The sequence below is a fragment of the Panthera uncia genome, assembly GCF_023721935.1.
Source record: "Panthera uncia isolate 11264 chromosome A3 unlocalized genomic scaffold, Puncia_PCG_1.0 HiC_scaffold_11, whole genome shotgun sequence".
In the NCBI taxonomy this organism is placed as follows: domain Eukaryota; kingdom Metazoa; phylum Chordata; class Mammalia; order Carnivora; family Felidae; genus Panthera; species Panthera uncia.
Genome location: NW_026057578.1, coordinates 74,971,948 through 74,983,342, shown reverse-complemented (window position 1 = coordinate 74,983,342; position 11,395 = coordinate 74,971,948). Strand labels below are relative to the sequence as shown.

The following is an 11,395-nucleotide window of genomic DNA, read 5'->3' as shown; positions in this document are numbered from 1 at the left end:
TATACGCTTATGTCAAAATCAATCACTTTTAAAAGTTGAAAAATCAGTTTTTAAAATCTCCTGTAACATAAAGAACACTCGATTCGCTATAGATCAAAGAGTTTAACACATTTCAGATGTATTGGGTCTACAAAAAAAATGGAAGAAATAAGGAAAGTTAACATTTTCTAATAGTAAATCCTGAAGAGCCTTTTGGAGTGAGTAGATAGGATTTATTTTCATGTTATAGAAAACTGGGTGGTTTGAAAACCAATTTTTTGCATTATATCATTTTTCTAACACTGTCTTTTCACATGCATTTTCCTCTAACATCAAACATTATTTTAACATCACTATTTGGGGCAGTTTTTATAAACAATTACATTTATCTTGGAAACACATGAATGTCTTTTATCTCAGGTATTCAAGACACTTTGTGAAACTTCTATCAACAGAAGCTAAAAATCTATCATTTGGTTTAGTTAATATTTGAGTTTGCAGGAGTAAAATCATCAGCCGACAGCAGCTGTGCACTGTGTTAAATCTAGAGCTGGCATTAGTCTATCAGATATGCAAATATTTATATCCTCATTGGTTAAGTAAACTGTTTGGCTCTGCAGAAATGATAGGTTTGTTTTGGAATACTATAAGTGACTCCCTTTTCTAATAATGGCTTTTATTGTGCTGAAATTCACACTTCTAGTTTGAGTTTGCCTAAAATTTCCAACACAAAAACTAGCAGCATCCTTATATACCTCCAGAAAAAGAAATGAGATCATAGTTACCAAGGGATACAAGAAACTGGATAGGCCAGATACAGAAAAAAAAAATACACATTTTATATATATATATATATATATATATATATATATATATATATATGGCAATTTTGACCTTCAGTTTCTAAATTTACAAATGAAAGAAGCCTTAGAAAAACACAATATTCATTTTAAAAACTTTAAAAAGCAAACATACTGGGGTGTGTTAATGCATAAGTATTCAACTCTTCACTTTTGTGAATGTGTTATACCAAATTTAAATAATCCCTTGTTTTTGAAACTTCATGTTTTTAAATTTTTATATAATTATAAATAAGCCCATGAAAATACACAAAGATATACATCTTTTTGAGTACTTTTGATTTTGTTTCTTTTTCCTTTGAGAGAGAGAAAGAGATAGAGGTGGGTAGAGGCAGAAAGAGAGAGGGAGAGAGAGAATCCTAAGTAGGCTCCACACCCAGCATGGAGCCTGACTCGGGGCTTGATCTCAAGACCCTAGGATCATGACCTGAGCTGAAACCAAGAGTCAGACATTTAACCGACTGAACCACCCAGGTGCCCTGATTTTGTTTCTTTAGGATGGAGTCCCATAAGTGGAATTCTTGAGTCAAAAGATACCAACAGTTTTAAAAATCTTTATGCTTATTGACAATTGTTGGGCAAATTTTTTTTAATTTTTTTAATGTTTATTTATTTTTGAGACAGAGACAGAGCATGAGCAGGGGAGGGGCAGAGAGAGAGGGAGACACAGAATCTGAAACAGGCTCCAGGATCCGAGCTGTCAGCACAGAGCCCGACACGGGGCTCGATCCCACGAACTGTGAGATCATAACCTGAGCCGAAGTTGGACGCCCAACTGACTCAGCCACCCAGGCGCCCCGGCAAATTTTTAAATCTATTTGAACACCAGTTTCTTAAATCATGAAATGTAAATAAGACACACCTGGAAAGATTGTTAAAAGTACTAGAAACAAAAGATCTCAAAAATAACTATTTACTACAAAGATTTTCTCATTTTTACTAAAGTGTGGATTTGCTCCTGGGGAAAATAATTATCAATATCCTGGATGAATTTTATTTTTCTGATTTCTAAATAAGATAATTGTCATTGTCAATGATGAAAACTATCTATGACTAGTACACTATGGTCAGGGTACAAATATTTACAACCACCAACAGCACCAGGCTCTTTCCACATATTTCCTCCTGTATCTCCACCTGCAATGGCTCATGTAACTTTGTGAGGCAGTGCTGATATCACAATATATAAACAAAGAAATCAAGGCTCAAAGATGAAGTAACTCACCCTAAGTCTCCCAGTTAAAAGGCAGCTTTACCCCACTTGAAGCTCATGTTTCTCCACGTGCTATGATATTAATCATGCACTGTGTGATGAGAAAGAGATTGTTCAAATAGGTCATAACAGGCTTCATCTTTAAAATGGCATCTGAATTAAGTCACGCCAAGATGAGGAAAAAAATCCAAAGGAGAACAAACACCAAGAACTAAAACCTTATAGTGGAAAATTACATTGATTCACTGAATAGCTGCCTTGTGGCAGCCACTGTCCCAGGTGAAAGATGTAGATTAAAAAGTCTCGATCAGCAAGAAGTTCATAAGCAGGTAAGACAGACAAGTAAGCAAAATTATCGTATCGATGTGATAACTATTATGTTTGAATTATGCCCAGGATGTCATAAGACTTGAAGGACAGATACCTAACCCAGTGTAAGAAAAGCTGCAACTTGCAGGATGAGTAAATATACACTAAGCAGAAAAGCATTCAAGTGAGAGCATTTTATGCAGAGAAAGTGGTATATACAAAGTTGTGAAGGTGAAATAGACCACGACCCATCCTCCAAGGTGCTACAGGTTCAGAATTTCTGGAGCCCAAATGGGTTTAAAGAGATAGCATAAAATGATGCTGGAATGCTACCAGAGCCAGACCACAGTGGTTCTTTTTTGCTATGGCAGAGGCTTGAACTTTATCTTGAAAATGACTCGTTCCTTTATGGATATTGCTAAATCCTTTATTAGAATTACTTCTGCAACAATGGTGCCAATAACAGTAACTGATGCCTAACATTCATGCTTTATATTAATAATCTAATTCTTAAAACAATGCTATGGGATGAATATCATTATTATTATGTGCCAATCATTGTGTTAGTCTCTACTGATAGAACAGTGAGCACGAATGTCATAGATATTAAATAGAGAAAGTTATATTCAGATTTGCATTTTAAATGATCATTTTAGCAGGGATTTGGAGGATGACATTGAAAAGGCTACCTGGCAAGTTGAAACTGGTTATAAAATATCTACTGTATGCAGACAAGATATTATGAAGACTGGATTTAAGGCAGAAGAGGTAGAACTGAAAAAGAGGGAATAGATTTGAGAGCTACTTAAAAGCACGCCATGGTTACCAATTAGATATGGAAGATCAGGTGACAGGAAGAATCTGGGATGTCAACCAGGTTCTGGCTTTCGCTTCTGGGTGGAGGTAATCCTGTTCTCTGAAACGGACAGAACAAGAGGAAGAACAGATTTTATACAGGAAGGTCATCTCTTCAGACTAGAAATGCAGATTTCAGAGCCATAGTTTAAAGGCAGTATATCCACAGACATGGATATGAATGAAATCACGAATATAGGAAAAGCAAGAGGAGAAGAGGGATGATAATGAACTCTAACAACAGTTTAAGAAGCTATGGACAAATCATTAGGAGTGCTGGTATATGTATGGCAGAGATCTAAAGCTGAGAGGGAACAATGTATATTTGGAGTTATCTACATGTAAATGGAAGTTGAACCTGTATGTGAAAATAAACTCCCTAAAAGAAAGATTATCAATTGAGTAGGGGAGGATAAAGATGAAATCAAGGAAGGTATCTACCTATACTCTGTATGTACAGAAGACCTTCCTAATGAAGATATGATAGTCTTCCAGAATATAAGAAAATATGAAAAGAACATTTCAAAGGGCAGAATATGGCTTTGGGTTGATCTAATTATACTCTCAGCCTCCCTTATTTCTTTCCAGATCATATCACCCAAAAGCAAGAGAGCCAGTTCTAGCCAAATGCCACAACCTTGACCTTGGAAAAGCATGAAAATAACTGATGGGCATGAAGAATCAAATGCCTAGTCTTCTAACCAAAAATCACTAACCAACTATAGACTCCATTTCTAGGCTCATCTAAATTTCTAGCCTAAATACCCATTTCTTTATATTCCTTTTGATATGCAAAGCAACTAGCTAAAGATTTTAATTGACATTTTCAAGAACAAGTCATTGAATCTCACTTGAAGTCTTCAAATTGAACTGATATGTGGAAAATTAATCCTGTGGAAACTAGAAAAGCTGTTTTACATGTGACATGGAGAAAAGACAATCTCAGCTTCACTTGGGCTGAGGGGGAAAAAAACTTTTTCTATCATAAGTTTCTCCAATTTAAGGAGAGATAATGGGTTGGAAACCATTTCCACAATTGCTTCTAATGCTATTACTGCCTGAGAAATAATACACCAAGACACTCCTGGCTGTTAGATATGCTTTGTTAATATACTATTCTAAAGTGAAAATGTTTAGGGTTCATCAATTATAAAGGAATAAACTTCTACCTTGTTGATGGTGAAACCAAATATACTTTAGATAGATAGATAGATAGATAGAGATAGAGATATGTGGACATATATATCTATATATATACATATATTTGGTTATATACATACATATACACATACATATAAACAATACTTATGCTGTATAAACAATCTTTTTTCTCTACTTTAGAGCAGAAGTACTGTATGGAGATAGTAATCAACTGTAATTATTGCTTTTGAAAACTCAAGCTTTAAAACCCACAAAATACTTTAAAAATAAATGCAGGAAGCTTCATAAAATACATTTTCTCAATTCAACAAAGAAAAAAAAAATCAAACCAGTTAGGACACTCAAGTGTTATTTGCAGCAATCATGATAAGTCAATTTGGGCTTAAACCATGATTGTTATAAACACTCACAAAACATATTATTTACCAGATGGCAATCTTACTCAAGCAAACATATAAAACTTATGTTTCATTATTATCAAATAAGGATGAACTTGCCACTGGGATAACCTCCAGTAGTTAAACAAACACATCTCCGCAAAATGAGTGCCATGGTTTCTATCATTGGATAAGTATATAGAGTAAAGGAACCATCTTAATATTTAGCAGCACAAGCTTACATTCAAGAACCAAAGCATACAGCTAAAAACATACACATGAAAGATGTCATATTCATGTCTGTGCTTAGACTTGTGTTTTCAGTTTCTTAGCAAAATGCTATTGCATTTTAGTATTTAGAAAAGGAACAGTCTGAAATTATGACCTAAGCTAAAACATCTGTATTGGATAATTATTAGTTGATATTATGCAATGTATAAAGCAATCCTAAGACTTTCTTGTTACTGCCCCCTCCACCAAATACAATATCAGAATCTATCAGACTCTAACTCTGGTGGAATGCACACTGTAAGAGTTGTACTAGGCACCTGGGTGGTTCAGCAGGTTAAGCGTCTGACTCTTGATTTCGGCTCAGGTCAGGATCTCATGGTTCATGAGTTAGAGCCCCTGTCAGGCTCTGCACTGACATTAGAGTCTGCTTGGGATTCTCTCTCTCTCTCTCTCTCTCTCTCTCTCTCTCTCTCCCTCCATCCCTCCCTCCCTCCCTCCCTCCCTCTCCATGTCTCTCTGCCCTTCCCCTGTGTGCTCTCTCAAAATAAATAAATAAAACCTTAAAAATAAAGAGTTGTACTTTATGAGTTATAATATCACAGACTAATGGCAGGATACTAAAGGTCTATTTGTGAGGAATACCAGATTATTATATCAGTGTGTGTGTCTGTGTGTGTGTGTGTGTGCGTGTGTGTGTGTGTACGCACACACGTGTGTCCACGCTCACACACATGCACTAGTCTGGTTGAAAAGTGATCCTTTTTGTAACTGAAAATCATATAAATTTTAAAATAGTTTCAAAGTTAGTTTTTTATTGTGCTACAATGAAAATGAAATGAGGATTGAAAGCTTCCTTTGCTTATGTGTTTCTTGGTCACAGGCAATACTCTCAAACAAGCTGTTACTCAGAAACTCCATTGTAATATGAGGCGGACACTCCTTGAACTTATACAAGCATGGTGAAAGTTCAGAGGTATTAGGACATAGGGAGCCATGGAAATAGAGACCATGGACAAAAACTGAGACCACGGACAGAAATATCAGGACTCTGAAACAGAAGTGATGGATCTTTCATCCCCTCATTAGGTCTGCAAGGCCAAAACCCAAGCACTATGGAATGACCGACTATAGAGCATTTATGCCCAACAGGACAATAAAAAAAAGTCCAGATTGTCCACCCACCCACCCCCACTCTGCTACCTCACTGGTTGCAATACCTTGTGCTGAAAAATCCTGAGTTAGTGGCTATAGCAGAAGTTGGTAAACTATCTGCTTTCTGAATACAAACACAGCTCTTCCACATGAAGATAACATAAGTAAAGAAACAAATTCTGGGTTTTGACAAGTTAAATGGCTATCTGAAATTAGAAAAGTGTTCTGAAGACTTTCCTCTTCCCCACACTGTTCTCTAAAACTAATAGGTAAGGGCAGGGACTTCTCATTGGATTGCATCAAGGCGAAAGACAATCTCTCTCCATAGAGGAGTAAGCAGGCACTTCCCCTGGCAGAACATTTCACCATTGCAGGAAAGATTGCCTTTAGATTCCAACTTCCCTGAGGGTCGAGTCTCTTTCTCTGTTACTTTCTGAATTGCACCTAAAACACTAAGGACTTTCAAAGAATATTGGTTTGTGACAGACAAAATGGATCACTTACACTGTACATCAGTACCAAAAACTTTAATGCACTCAAACAAGGTCATTTCATCGTTACCAAGGAGCCAAAGAAAAGAAAACTAGAGAGAGAGAACCTTTTTGACAGTTGTTCCTTTACAAGTACTCTACTAACATGGACCAAAATTGAACGACGATTCCAGAAAAAACAACAACAGAAGTATGTGATGTGCTCACAACCTCTACTACCCTGATAAATTTACTTGGGGTATATTCTTCTTTATAAGATCTATTAGGCGCATTTCTAGCTACTTAGAAAAAAGGTAAATGACCCAGGCAGGACATGTGGCATCACAACCAAAGACCAATTTTTAAGTGGCTATTTTATATACGTAATTGAAATGTATACTACTGTTGGTCTTTCTTCTTTCCCCTCTATTTAACTGCTGGTGCAAATATTTATAAAACTGATAACACAATTGTAGCACCTAATAAAGACTTCTATTATTCATTGGTATTATAAACATATTTCCTTTATATAATTAGTGTAGCTTCATTACAAAACCATTTGGAAAGCCATCTCCCATAATTCCTCCACCCTAATACAGTTCTTCTCAGTTCTTCTCTCTTTCCGAAGGTGATGAATATGTCACATGAGAAAATAGTTTTTAGCCCTCACTTACCAGCCTACCAGCAATCACAAAGCCACTCTCCTTCTAGTAACAGGGCAATAGGAAATTCTCTTTGAGATAAACACCAGAAGATCTGTTTTTAATAATGAGCCATCTTCATATAATTGCCCAATGAGTGCAATCATTTCGATAATTCTAACTGAATTTTCTCAATTGCAAAGACTGATATTTCTTATCAAAATGAAAAAAAAATCATTTTATGGCTACAGAGAAGGAGAAATTGAACTTCTTTCCCTACACACTTTACTCCCTTGTGGACAGAAGGGATACAGTGAACAGTGTTTCTCTCTGTTAATGTGGCTTGAATTGCTGCAGTACATTCGAACAGGCTCTCTCCAGAAGACCGCTGGGAAATATCATCTATATACATTGTGCCACCCATTCTCATATACATCCCTCAGTGCCCCTGGTTAATAATGTGATATTTCCCTAGATAATGAAAGGCACAGAACCATGACCCTTTTAAGCAGAAGGATGGCATGACAATGTAAGTTCTGATCTGCCATGAAGGTAGGATACAGTAGCCTTTCCTCTGCTGCAAATTCAACTATGTACGTGGTTAGTCTCTGTTAGTCAAAATCTCAATGCCATCTCTGAACTTTGCCAGGTGATTCTCTGCTGGTATTGAAACTGTCAGTGCTCTGAAGAGTCTGAGTGTGGGGGGTTCTTTGATATTTCCTATCTCCATCAGTGAAAGAGGAATAGCACATGGGAATAAGAGTACAAGGATCCAGACTCTAACTTCATAGCAGGCTACCTTCTCTTGCCAAACCTCAACTTCCTCATCTGAGAAGGGGGTTGGGGAGTGGAATACTAATGCTCATTTCCTGAGGTTGTCATAGGAATCTGAGACAATGTAGCCTTAAGTATTGTATACATTCTTGAGAATAGTGTACACTTCTATTATTGAGAATATAATTATGATTTATTAATGTTAGCACACCAGGTTAGGGCTATTGTTTTCTTGGCATGTTTAGAACTAGAAAAATAAGAAGATAATTCCTATTGATCTCATAACAAGCACAGAAATATAAAGCTGAAAAAACAGCCACTTATAATTAAGTGGCTCTGTTCTCTCTAATTTTTAGAGTACAATACAATATTGTAACTCTTTACTTTTATTAACTGCCAAAATCAATCTCAGAACCCATTTTCCCAATACTCTGGAATAAAAAGGACAGGATTTTTTTCCTTAGACACACAGATGCAGTTTCATCTACATGCATGCATTTCAGAGGCATTATTTAAGCCATAGTGCATACAATGAACAAACTGTAATCATATCTTTGTCCCAACTCAATTACAAAATGAACTCATAACTTAGAGCCCCGCAATAAATATCTATTTCCAATTTTAGGCTGATCATTAAATATGGTTCACACTAGGAATCTGTTAAATGAAAGAATGTTAAAATTCACTTGCATCACTTAGAGCATATTGATTCTGATGACTATTAATCCACATAAAACAAGTGGTACATCAACAGAGACAACAGCATTTCAGGAAAATTCCACTCAACTCTCATAAATTGCTATGTTCCCTTCAGTTCTATACATTCTCTCTCTCTTTCTCTCCTCACTCTGTTAACCTTTTGTCAGTGGTACCCCTTCTTTTCCTCCAAATCCTACTCCTGGGAAAGAAGGAGAATAAATCATTCTTACACAGATATACTTAGTGATAAGGCTTCAAAAATTATAAGCCCCAGGAGCAATTGCTTTATCAATCTAGTCAAACTATCCTTTAAATAGCAACTCCTGAAAAAACATATATATACCTGTTTTGAGATGCTGGGAACTCTGTTATTTTAAATGAGTCATTTGTTCTTTAAAATTATTCTTCTTGGGGTGCCTGGGTGGCTCAGTCAGTTAAGCGTCCGACTTTGGCTCAGGTCATGATCTCATGGTTCGTGAATTTGAGCCCCATGTTGGGCTCAGAGCCTGGAGCCTGCTTCAAATTCTGTGCGTGTCTCTCTCTGCCCCTCCCCTGCTTGTGCTCTTTCTCTCTCTGTCTCTCAAAAATAAACAAATATTAAAAATTTAAAAAAAATTCTTCATCTCTGAAATAAGAAGACTGAACTATATGGAATTTCTAATATTCAACTACCTTTTAAATCTAAAAAAAAATGGCAATTTGATATGGTTCAATTCAGTAGATTTGAAGTCAGAAACACAAATACTTTGATAGGCTGGGTGGGTGGCATAAATGTGTCAAGAAGTTGGTTGCAAAAAACTAGGCAGTATTGGAGTCTACAGGAACCTGAAAAACACATGCCTCATTTGAAGAGATTTAGACTTGAAAACAAACAAAATCATTATGGCAGTCAAATTAAGCAATGCCAAGGTAAAAGCTGGTGAACTACCAGTTTGTGAATGCCAAACTACAGGATTATGGAGATTCCCCCCAGCCCCAGCTTTCTATGATTCCATGAAGCACATTGGCTAAGGAAGAGGAGTTCTAAAAAATTATCTTTTCTCCTCCACAACCACTGTGACATCATTAAGCAGCTATGTTAAAAGGTAATAACTCCAACAAACATTCTGCTACTGCCCCTGTAAAGACAAGCTCTCAAGCAAGAGCTACCATGATTAGGAAACAAGAAAGAAAGAAAATGACAAGTCAACATGAATGAAAAAGGAAAGTCAATAAACTGCCAAATTTTCACTGTGACAAATACAGACCTTGTGGAACTCTGCTTTACCTTCTCCATTCTAGAAAATGACACACTTCTCATGAGTGGGCATAAAAAATAAGTGAGGCAACTCTGTAACGCATTACATACTGAGTATAAAGACAGCACAAATTAGCACTGTGAATTTTAAAAACAGGAAGAAAACAAACCAAAGGTTTTCTTCCACTATTGTCTCATATATATTGTCCAAGAAGAGCTTCACTTCCCCATTCTAGCATCTGCTAGACAACAGACAGAAAATCCAAGCTACACAAAAATGCAAAAGCCACCATGTGAGTTTGGTTAGGTTAAATGCATACTCATAATGGGTTATAGGTTTAAAAAATCAATTTTACCCACTTGAGTCAACTGTGGAAGTCTTAATATTGACCATATTTACTCAACTGTCTGCCACATATATCTTGTGGCTATTTCAGGGCTTATTTATAAATGGTATGTATATAACACCCTGTCTTTAAAAAAAAAAGTAGTTTAAAAAATCTTTTGCATTTCTCTTCTCTTTAATGGGGAAATGCCACTAGATCAAAATGTATGTATGTGTATGTAGATCTTTATGAGAACATATTCTGATTACAGGTACAACTATCATAAGCAGTACAAAGGAGTATTTAAAGGTGTATTTCTTACAATTAAAACATAATATACTTCAAAGTTTTACAAAAGTAATGAGAAACATATTTCTTCTTCTGAAGAATCTGAAGAATTCTGAAGAATCTCAAACTCCTGAGATTTTGCAAATAACTGTATCTGGGATCTGATTCCATTTCAGAACATATATATATATATATATATATATATATATATATGGTAATTTTTTATCTAAGGACTTGAACACTAGAATTATACAACACTGATAAAGTGTGGTAAATTTTTAACATGTTTTTGCTAATAAGATAGACAAAGGAGATGCTATTGAGGTGCATGGTAAAGTTAAAAAAAAAGTTCGTTTTTGATTCCTTGGTTACATTTTTAAGTATACTCGATATCAAATGTCCAAACAAAATAATATATTGTTTGGGTCTTCTTGCTGTTAAGCATGGGTGCTTATAAAATATGGATGTCTAGAATCTACACATTCTGCAGAATCACTGCAATCTGGTTTAAAACATTCCTGCAAGGTTTGTAGTAAGATTTATGATAGTGATTAATTACTGCCTTATAGTTTCAAGCATCATGCTTTATGAAGAAAAGCATGTATCTATTCATAGGGAAATAATAATACTTTACAAAATAGCCATTTTTATAGGCAAAACAGTGGATTCATCCAATCAGATAGATGATTATCAGTATGAAATAGCTTTGACATAACTAACTTAAAATCATTATAGAACATTAATGGTATAAACCCCTACACCTCTCTTGGACCTTCTTACAACTATCTCAAACAGCCATAAAAACGAGTGAAATTTTGCCATT

General features: G+C 35.7%; 1 long non-coding RNA gene across 1 annotated transcript; it reads left to right on the top strand.

The window, feature by feature from the left end:
- The first annotated feature begins 2,051 nt into the window (after positions 1 to 2,051).
- On the top strand, positions 2,052 to 7,109 carry LOC125936324 (uncharacterized). The gene is made up of 2 exons (XR_007462003.1): positions 2,052 to 2,381; positions 5,866 to 7,109. It is a non-coding gene; the product is annotated as an uncharacterized LOC125936324 (long non-coding RNA).
- The last annotated feature ends 4,286 nt before the right edge of the window (positions 7,110 to 11,395 follow it).